The following is an 11,801-nucleotide window of genomic DNA, read 5'->3' on the forward strand; positions in this document are numbered from 1 at the left end:
TTGGCAAGTAGATTTAAAAGAGTTTTAAACGAGGTAATCCATAAAGACCAAGCAGGCTTTCTCCCAGGTAGACACATGTTTGCTAATACAAGGAACATTATTGACATTCTGGAACTTTTGCAAACAGATATAAACACAAAAGCAGTGCTAATTTTTATAGATGCGGAGAAGGCCTTTGGTAATATTTCTTGGAAATTTATGAAGGGAAATTTAAAAGAAATGGGAGTGGGACGAGGGTTTGAGAATGGGATTGATGCAATATATTCAGAACAAAAGGCCAAATTGATAGTTAACAATGTGGTTACAGAAGAGTTCAAAATTGAAAAAGGAACACGACAAGGCTGCCCGATTTCCCCTCTGTTATTTATTTCGGTCCTGGAGGTGCTCTTGAACATGATCAGAGGGGACCGGTTGGTGGAAGGGATTCAGGTCGGAGCGAAACAATACAAACTTAAAGCTTTTGCAGATGACCTAGTTTTGACCCTGCAGGAGCCAGAATCTAGTACGAAAAGAGTATTACAATTGATTCAGGACTTTGGTCGGGTGGCGGGATTTAAATTAAACAAACAGAAAACCAAGGTGTTGGGAAAAAATTTGACAGATACAGAGTCAGAACGGTTTCAGAGAGAAACAGAACTAACTGTTGTTAAAAAAGTAAAGTACCTAGGGGTAAACATAACAGCAAAAAATCTGAGTCTATTTAAGGATAATTATGAAAAATGTTGGTCTGAAATTAAGAGAGACTTGGACAGTTGGACAAAACTGAAGCTTTCTTTGTTAGGCCAAATTGCTGCTATTAAGATGAATGTATTGCCAAAAATGTTGTTTTTGTTTCAAACACTACAGATTGTGGACAAGACGGAGTGCTTCCGGAAGTGGCAGAAAGATATATCTAAATTTGTCTGGCAGGGCAAAAAGCCCAGAATTAAGTTTAAGATATTAACAGACACGAAAGAAAGAGGGGGCTTTGCCCTGCCAGACTTAAAGTTGTACTATGAAGCCGCAGCTTTCTGCTGGCTAAAAGACTGGCTACTTCTCGAAGACACTGACGTACTGGACCTGAAAGGTTTTAACAATGCTTTTGGTTGGCATGCATACTTATGGTATGACAAGGTTAAGATCAATAAGGCCTTTAAGAACCATATTGTCAGGAAAGCAGTGTTTAATGTCTGGACAAAATACAAAGACTTATTGGAAAATAAAACTCCAAGGTGGCTTTCACCTCTGGAAGCTAAGGCCCGAAAAAGACCCAATATGGAGGCCAAATGGCCAAAATATTGGGAAATATTAGAAAAAGATGGAGACAATTGGAAATTGCAGAGTTTGGAGAAAATGAAGGACAAAGTGCGAGACTGGTTACATTATGCTCAGATTAAAGAAGTTTTTAAAAATGACAAAAAGTTAGGGTTCCAGGTGGAGAAATCGAAGTTAGAAACAGAATTGTTAGAACCAAAGACTAAGGTACTTTCAAGAATGTATAACTTGCTGTTAAAATGGAACACACAAGACGAAATGGTTAAATCGGCTATGATAAAGTGGGCACAGGACATTGGGCATAACATTATGTTTGATACAATAATGTTGTATTGTTTTTAATACTGATTGGGAGCCGCCCAGAGTGGCTGGGGAAACTCAGCCAGATGGGCGGGGTATAAATAATAAATAATAATAATAATAATAAGGACTGGGAAAGGTTATGGACCACTGGGCTGAACTTCACTGCATGTAATGCTCTGAAGGAAAATGTAATGAAAATGATATATAGATGGTACATGACCCCAGTTAAACTTGCCAAAATATACCATTCGTCTGATAATAAATGTTGGAAATGTAAAGAAAATGAAGGAACATTCTTTCACCTCTGGTGGACATGCCCTAAGGTGAAGGCCTTCTGGGAAATGATATATAATGAGCTGGAAAAGGTATTTAAGTATACCTTCACTAAGAAACCAGAGGCCTTCCTTTTGGGTATTGTCGGCCAGAAGGTGCTAAAGAAGGACCGAACATTTTTTATGTATGCAACAACGGCAGCAAGGATACTCATCGCAAAAAACTGGAAAACTCAAGATCTACCCACACTGGAAGAGTGGCAGATGCAGCTGATGGACTATATGCAACTGGCCGAGATGACTGGCAGAATCCGAGACCTGGGAGAAGAGAGGATTGAGGAAGACTGGAAGAAATTTAAGATGTATTTACAAAAACATTGTAATTTGGTTGAATGTTAAGAAGGATGCTAGATTATAAAAAATTGGCCACCACTAAATTAGATTTTGAATTTGATGATAAGTGAGATTAAAGAAAACATAAATTTTATGGAGAATTGCTAGATTATACTTAAATGAGTGGATATAAGATCGTAAACAAGTTGATAATTTGCTTGGAAAAACCTTTTAACGATGTAAATGGGAGCGGGAGACGTGAGGGAGTCCAAAGAAGTGATGAAACTACGTTGTGATAGAAGTAAGATTGTTTATTTTTGGTGCATTTGTATTCAAAAACTCTAATAAATATTTATTAAAAAAAAAAGAAAATAAAAAAGGCAGATTCCCAGACACCTTCTTTCAGATGGTAGAAAGCTTAAATTTGATTGACATATGGAGATATAAAAACCTAGGAGAAAGACAGTATACACATATCTCGGAAGTAAAAAAATCAGCCGGCAGAATTGATGTCATATGGGTATCAAATAACTTAACAACTAAAATTTAAAAAGCAGAAATACAGACCAAAATTATTACAGATCACAACCCAGTCACATTAGAATTAAAGGAATATAAGAAAACTAATAAAAGATGGAGACTTAATGAAAGAATATTAAATGACGAAAAGATTGTGAAAAAAGCACAAGAACTAATGAAAGAATTTTTTGAATTAAATAAAGAACAGGATGCAGACATCAGGACAATATGGGATGCAAGTAAAGCTTTCATAAGAGGCTTTTACATACAACAAAGTGCAACAGGGAAAAGAAACAGAGAGCAAAAACTAGAACAATTACGGAAAGAAATAGGAATAAATGAAAAATTATTAAAACAACCAAAAAATGAATTAATAAACTAAAAACTAAAAATATTACAAACTCAGGCTTCAGCAATATTAAATAGTGAAATTGAGGATAATATTAAATGGATGAAACAAAGGTTGTTTGAATTCGCAAATAAACCCAGAAAGATGCTAGCCTGGCAATTGAAAAAGAGACAAAAGGAAAAACTGATTGATAAAATAGTGGAAGAAGGGAGAACTTTAGATAATCCTGAGGAAGTTAATAAGTGCTTTATAAAATATTATAATAAGCTATATAAAGCAGGAAATGAGACAGAGGATGAAATAAAAGAGTATTTATGTGGAAAGGATATACCTAAAATTAAGAAAGAAAAGATTCAAGATCTAAACTCCCCAATAACCATGACAGAGCTTCATCAAGCGATAAGTAAGATGAAACTGGGAAAATCCCCAGGCCCAGATGGTCATACCGCAATACATTACAAAAAATTAGAGGAACCACTATTATCACCTATGAAGACACTCTTAAATAGAATACTAGAAGACGGGAAGATTCCCAATACCTGGAAACAGGCGCACATAGTAGTAATCCCAAAACAAGGACGAAATAAAGAGTTCATAACCAATTACAGACCAATATCATTACTAAATAATGATTACAAGATCTATGCACAAATATTGGCAACAAGATTAAAGACAGTTTTGCAGGATTGTATAAACAAAGAGCAGGCAGGGTTCTTGCCGGGCAGGAAAATGAGTGATAATATAATAATTAACAGTGATCAATATGATCGAGTATTTAGACATGAAACCGAGTAAGAAGTTAGCCTTTGTATTTGTAGACGCGGAAAAGGCGTTTGACAAAGTTTCATGGAAATTTCTAAAAATATTATTAGACCAAATGAACATGGGAGACCAAATTACAAGAGGGCTAAAAGCAATTTATGAACAACAAGAAGCGAATATAATAATAAATAATGACACGACTGATTATTTTAAAATACAGAAGGGCACCAGATAAGGGTGCCCACTTTCACCATTATTATTCATTTTGGTTTTGGAAATACTAAATCAAGAAATCAGACAGGATCAAGAAATAAATGGAATATCCCTAGGGGAGAAAATATACAAAATAAGGGCATTTGCAGATGATTTAGTCTTAATGGTGGAAAATCCAAAGGAAAGCATAGCAAAGGCTCTAGAAAAAAATGGAAAACTTTGGAAGGGTTTCAGGTTTTGCTTTGAATAAAGAAAAAACGAAACTAATGGTAAAACGAAACAACATGGGAGATCAAGAGAAAAAGGACTGGTAGAAAAATTTGGATTACAAATTGTAAAAAAGTGAAATATATAGGAAACCAAATAACAATGAAAAATATAAATTTGTTTGAAGATAATTATAAAAAAAATTGGGAAGAAACAAAAAGAGAAATGGAAATTTGGACAAGATTGAATTTAACACTCTGGGGTAGAATTTTGGCTATTAAAATGAATATCTTACCAAAACTCCTGTTCCTTTTTCAAATGATTCCCATAATAGGTAAAGATGATTGTTTTAAAAAATGGAAAACGGACCTAACAAAGTTTATATGGCAAGGCAAAAAGCCACGGATCAAACACAAATTATTAACTGACATAAAAGAGCGGGGAGGTTTTGGACTCCCAGACCTGAGACTATATTACGATGCGGCATGCTTTACTTGGATCAGAGATTGGATTAAGTTAGATAATAGTGACATTCTAGACTTGGAGGGATGGAACAACAGATACGGTTGGCATGCCTATCTGATTTATAACAGTACATAAAAAATTTCTAAGCCATGTAATTAGAAATGCATTATACAAGGTCTGGGTGAGACATAGAAGGTTGTTAGAACCGAAAACCCCATGGTGGGTCTCACCGTTAGAAGTAATATCGGTTAAAAAGAAAAATACTATAGGAAGAATGGCGACATACCAGCAGCTCCTAAAGGAGGGACAGGGCCAATTAAAACTAAGACCATACAAAGAGGTGACCCAATACTGTACCACATGGTTACAATATCAACCAAATTGCACAAATATTCAATCAGGATAAAGTAATAGGATTTGAAAAAGAATCAAAATTACAAAAAGTATTATTACAAAACTCAAAAAAGAATATATCCAAAATGTATAATTTATTATTAGAATGGGAATTAAAGGATGAAGAAGTAAAAGAAGTTATGACTAAATGGGCATGTGATATAGGATATGTAATTTGGCTGAACCAATGGGAGAAATTATGGAAATATGATATTAAATTCACGGCATGTTATACAATGAGAGAAAATTTCATGAAAATGGTGTACCAATGGTACTTAACTCCGGTAAAATTGGCTAAAATTTACAAATTCAAATCAAACACCTGTTGGAGATGCAAAAAAGAAATAGGAACAATGTTTCACATGTGGTGGGAATGCCGACCTATTAAACAATTCTGGAATGAAATTTATGAAGAACTCAAAAAGATGGTTAAAATATCTTTCAGTAAAAAACCGGAGGCATTCCTTTTAGGTTTAATCACAAACGATATTCCCGGCAATCAAAGGAAAGTATTCCTTTATGCAACAACAGCTGCCAGGATGCTTATAGCTAAAAACTGGAAAGGGAGAAAAATTCCATCAGTGAAAGAATGGCAAATTAAATTTTGTGAATACATAAATCTGGCAAGACTCACAGCATTCATAAGGGGACAATTGGACCAGAAATTATTCAAAGAATGGGGATGTGCTAAAGAGTATATGAAAAACATTGTTCTGGAGTAAGTATATCGGTATGTAATGAATGAAGCTTTACAGGGTTAAAGAAAAAGAAAAATGGTTTTTTTTTAAAAAAAGGACAAAGATGGAAGTAATCTACATTAGACACAACAATACAGTAAGAGTAAATTTTTTGAGGTCTTAGAACAAAGGAAGGAAGTCAATATGTGTATATATATGTAATGACTAGATTAGAATGATGATTTGGTTTTCTTCTGTAGATGTGTGCCTTTTCATTTTTGTTTTGTTTTGTTTCCTCTGCTTTTTTTTTTGTATGTTCCGGGTTTTATTTGTTTGTATAGTATTATTTTGGATTCAATGTTTGTAATTTTTGTTATGATTCTGCATTGAAAATATTTTTTTTTTTTTTAAAAAAAAAATATATGATTGGGTGAGATTTTCTATTTCCTTTGCTTTGTATGCAGTTGAGCACATATTCAGCTTTTTTTGTTTTGTTATTCCATTCTGTTCATGAATCACTTCCCATAAAATAGCTGGTGGGGCATCCAGGGGATAATGCTGCAACCCCATCCCCCCCCCAAGCCCCTGGCATCTCTGCTGTGATGGCGATGGCTGGCATACCACTGCCCACCACAACCATGGACTCAGCCAGGATGACATCAGTTGAGGGGTTGAGTTAACCTAGTAAAATGAGATTATGATGTGTTATTAATCTGTGGAGTCCAGGCTTGAGGGCATTTCAGTTCCCTTTTTGTCAGTGGTGATCTCCAGTAATTTACAGAAACAACATACAATTCAGAACTGAAACAGGAAGCTCCTTCTACAAAAGAACAGCCAACAGAAGAATTTATTCTGCTAATAAGCTGTCATGTGGCTGCTGGGCCCACAAACTGATAATTTTCATAGTCTAGGTGCAAGCAGACTGTAGCTTTCAAGGAATAATCCTGCATCCTCCTAAACAAACTCCTCTGACACTATCTTTGGAAGGTGTGAGAAGGTCTCATAAATGGCTATAAGGCATTCAACCCAGCAAGTAGGGGGAGTCTCTTATATTCCACTGTGCCATTCAAAGGAACACTCACCTGCTGCAGGCTATTTTGATGGTGAAATTGCACATTCTTTTTAAATAATGACAATCATGCATTTTTTCATATACATTATATATACATTTTCCGTCCTATCATGGTCTCTATATACACTTCCCACCCTATCTTTCCTTGACATCCGATTGCACCTTTGGTTGGCTCGTTGCCTTTCCCTTTATTATCTATTCTTTTCTTCTTCCATTCATGTTCCTTTATTTTATCTGCTGCTGCTGCTTATAGAGTCAACCCAGTTTGCAGGTTTATCTTTGTCTTGGATTCCCTTCAAGTTGTTCCCTGACTTGTTACTGTCTTCCCATCTATATTTCTTATTTTCCACATTCATGAGACGTTCTGGAGATCACCCCAATTATGTGTCACTTTCCCATGAGGGGTGGGCCTCAGTGGATGGCAACTTAATGTTTGTTTCTATAATCCCTGATTTCAGGGATTTTGCTGGGTTAGGAAGGACTCATTTGAAGGTAAACACTTTGAGATGTTTTAGAGGAAGGGATTTGTAAATGGAAGAAGTCCTTTCTTCTGTCATGCTCAAAGTGAAACTCCTGCCTACGCACATTATACCTAGGATTGTAAAGGCAAAGCTAATCTTAAGGGACAGAATGGCATCCTGCCCTTATGGATGCGGGTGGTGCTGTGATCTAAGCCACTGAGCCCCTTGGGTTTGCTGATCAGAAGGTTGCCAGTTTGAATCCACACGACAGGACGAGCTCCTGTTGCTCTGTCCCAGCTCCTGCCAACCTAGCAGTTTGAAAACACACCAGTACAAGATAAATAGGTACAGTGGTACCTTGGGTTAAGTACTTAATTTGTTCCGGAGGTCCGTTCTTAACCTGAAACTGTTCTTAAACTGAAGCACCACTTTAGCTAATGGGGCCTCCTCCTGCTGCCATGCCGCCAGAGCATGATTTCTGTTCTCATCCTGAAGCAAAGTTCTTAACCTGTGGTACTATTTCTGGGTTAGCGGAATCTGTAACCTGAAGCGTATGTAACCTGAGGTACCACTGCTGTGGCGGGAAGGTAAACAGTGTTTCCATGCACTTTGGTTTCCATCACGGTGTCCCGTTGTGCCAGGAGTGGTTTAGTCGTGCTGACCACGTGACCCAGAAAGCTGTCTGTGGACAAACACCGGCTCCCTTGGCCTGAAAAGTGTGGTGAGCACCACACCCCATAGTCAAGTTTGATTGAACTTAACTATCTGGGGGTCCTTTATATTTACCTTTAATGGCCGGTTGTTTTTGTCCATGGAGTTTTCTTGGAAGGGATACTGGAGTGGCTTGCCGGTTCCTGCTCTAGGTGGATCACGTTTGGTCAAAACTTTATGTTCGGAAGCAGCGTTGTGGTGCAGTTGCCAATGTTGTTTTGTTCATTCCTAGGTCCGCCTACCCTTCACGGGTACAGCATTGTCCACTACGACAGCAGGAGGGGGGCAGAGACTGGATTTGGATGCAGGCTCAGGCTTCCCGACCACGTGTGTGTATCCTGGATATCCAGACAAGGAATGTGTTGGGAGGAGCTTCTCCTGACGGTGTGGGCGAAGGTGTCTGCGGAAGGCACGCCTGTGGCGATGGTGGTGCAGCTGGGCGAGAATGATTTGCCAGAAGCTCCTGGCTTGAGCCTGAGGACCCGCATGCAGGAGGACTTGGAAGAGTTGAAGGCAGCTCTTCCCGGACTCAATATTTTTTGGTCGCAGCTGTTGCAGTGACATGCGTGACGAGGAAGCCGATGCCCAGCTGCCACCGAGAGGGCCAGGAGGTGCATCCAGAGCGTGGTGGCCAAGAAGTTTCTGGCCAAGAAGGTTCTGGCCTTGGGCGGGATGGTGAATCCCATTGCCTTCTGTGATGCGTCCCTTTGCAGACTTGATGGGGTTCATCTGTCTGTGATTGGGAATGATTTGTGGCTGACCGCCATGTCAGCAGGGTTAAGAAACTGGTTACAGGTGTGATTGGTTGGCGGTGAGTGCGGGTGCTTGTGTGGCGGATAGGCTCTGGTTCAGGTAATAGGGATGGGAGAACGCTCTCGCCATCCCTATGTGAAGGGTGTTCCGTTAAAGGAATCCAGAGACTTGATGGTTTGGTCAACCCCTGAGAGGGGGTTGTGCCCGTGCCTGAGTCCAGGGGAACATCTGGGTGGTGGACATAGTCTGTTCCCGACTTTTCGCCCATCCAAGTGTTCACCCTTGGCTGAGCTATGCTGGAACCCTGGGTCAGCGCTACCTGCATGGCAGGGAGCTAGTCAAACCAGAGCCTATGCAACCATTCACTTTCTGTAATCAATAAAGTTGTGGCCTAAATTCTACCAAAAACCCAATCTAAAATTTGAGTCAAGTGTGAATTTATTTAGGGGGGAGGTTTCTGGGTCTGAACACACAAAGGCTGTTCTCCAACTGGAGTGCTCGTAGGCCAGTGTTTCCCAGTTGGCAGTGTTTATGCTACATTTTTAAAGATTTGCCTTGAGACAGTCTTTAAACCTCTTTTGTTGACCACCGGCATTACGCTTTCCATTTTTAAGTTCGGAATAGAGTATATGCTGCCATGCTAAAAACAGGCACCTATATCTGAATGTCTTGTTTATATGACATCTAATCCCTGCTTTACTGCACTTAAATGACAGCATGCTGTTTGGTGAGGAAAAGTCACTGACTGCTTATCAAAGCAAAACAGCTTCAGGAGTGAGCTTCTCATTGATAGCCCCATATCCAATATGTGGATTTACTTGCATGCACATTTATGGACTTCTCAAGCTGTTCTTTTATTTTGAAAGCAGGATATTGCTGCTTTCAGCCTGAGGGGTGGCACTTGTATTTGTATTGGCTACACTTCATAATAACCCAAGCTGCAGATGCACATGAAGAAAATCAAATTTCATCTGAAATATGGGGGTGGGGGTGGCTTCCTTTTTCTACCCTAAGTGAGTAGAAGGAAGAACAGCTCAGTTCCTCTTTCTTGTGGAAACTGGTATTTGGTGTGACGAATCATTGAAACGCCAGTGGGCTGCACTGCACTGAGCTCTAGACTCAGAGCCACAGCACTTCTATTGATTCATGTGGTCCTTTGTGCACGGGTGCAGAGTCAGGCCGTGCCAAAGGCCTGTGCCAAAGCTGTGCCAAAGGCAGGGCAGCAACAGAGGTACAGCCTCAAGTGTGGACAAAGTTGAAACAAACATGAAGTCCGCAGCCTAAGGGAAGACTGGCATAGCAGAAGCAGCCTTGACCTCAGGGCCAGGATGGGATCAGCTGCTCTGCTTCTGGATCTGACTCAGAGGGAGAAGGCTTCCAGGTGGGGTTGTTCTTGGCCAAGGGCAAGGCCACCAGAGCCACCACAAACATCAGCGATGGAGGTGAGCAACTCCTGTGGGGCCTCCAACAGCAATCAAGTCAGCTTTCCAGGATAGAGCCCTGTCCTCTTGGCATGGGCACCTGTTCTGCTGCCAGATCTAGTATGGGGGAGAGCAGAGCTTCTCTGAGGATTACTCTCCTCAGCAGCCAGAAACAGTCTCCAGTAGCCTTTGCAGGCAGTTCTGAGACTTCTTGGTGCCCTGCTGACCACAGTGGGCATGCCATTCCCCCTTCTCTGCCTGCCTGCCCTGCTGTCAACTGCATATCCCAGCATTCAGACAGAGACATCAAACTCCTGGGGAAACAGTTCTATCCAAGTTACAAATCTTCTGCAGAACATAAATGGCACAAATTTCATAAGTATCTCCTGAATGGTGCACCAACCTCCAAGAACTATTTTAGGAACCTTGTATACATTTTACCTTCTTCCAGAAGCTTCCAGGGAGCTATGGCTGAGTCCTGTGCAGGGAATCTGACAGCTCCTGCTTAAAAGCCTCAAATCCAAGCTGAGAAGTTGTCCTTCCTGTGACAGGCCCACTTGCAAGTAACCTTTGGGCCCTGGTTTTGCTATCTATTTGCCCAGACCTCCGTTTGCCTTTATTTTATTTTATTTTTATTAATCTTATTCATTATTTTCCTTTTTTTAAAAAATAAATTTTTATTGGGTTTTCACATTTTATATAGACAGCACAAACACAAAAAGACACAAACAAAACATGTATAGTTTCAAAATATTTGCTTTCTTAACCTCTTCCCCTGACTTCCCCTCCCCCCCACTTCATACATCCCACTTCCAATAGATAGCTCAGCAAGTCCTTACCTCTCATCCTTAAAATATTATTATTGTTATTATTTTTTAACTTAACTCTTCTTATTTAACCAAATTTATCTTAAACAGATCTCTTATAAACATTTTGCCTTTTTCTAAGGTTGACCCAAGTTCCCTTCCACAGATTCCCCTTTCTTTCATTAAATATTAGTCATACCAACTAAACACAAAAATCATTAAAATTTTCAAAAATCTGCTCTCCCCCCCCTCCCCCGGTTTCAGTCCCCTTCCGCATAAATGTCCACAGAAACGGCTCTTAGCCTGGATTTCTCACATCCGAGGCCTTCAAGTCTCTGTCTGACTCTCTCTGCCAGTTTTGTTGGTAGTCCTTTATGTTGGTCCTCAGGTCTCGAAGGAGCTCTGGTACAATAAAGTCAAAGTTGGGGCAAAACCTCCTGCTTTGGAGTACAGTAAGTTCAAAGCTGTTTCCAACCTGCTTTCCATGTTCAGAAGGGTAGTCCCAGTCGTATTTCTTGTTTCTTTCAAAATCAGATATTCCAAAGGCTCCAAGGGTTCCCTCTTCCATCTCAAGCGAGTTTATAATCCATGAATCTTCTTCTTTATACTCCACAAAAGTAAGCTTCTGGTTGGTACTTTCCACCTGGACTTTTTCCACTCCTTCTTCCCTCACCTCTAATTCTGAAGATATCTCTTCCAGTTCGGCTGCAGAGTTTTTTACTGACAAGTCCTTAACACAGTCAACAGCATTGCTTACTTTAACAATCAAGGTCGATAACCCTTTAGCCATAGCTGTGCTCTGGTCTTGTAACTTTCCCACGAGAAAAAAC

This window comes from Podarcis erhardii (assembly GCF_964252035.2).
Source record: "Podarcis erhardii genome assembly, chromosome: 6".
Lineage (NCBI taxonomy): Eukaryota > Metazoa > Chordata > Lepidosauria > Squamata > Lacertidae > Podarcis > Podarcis erhardii.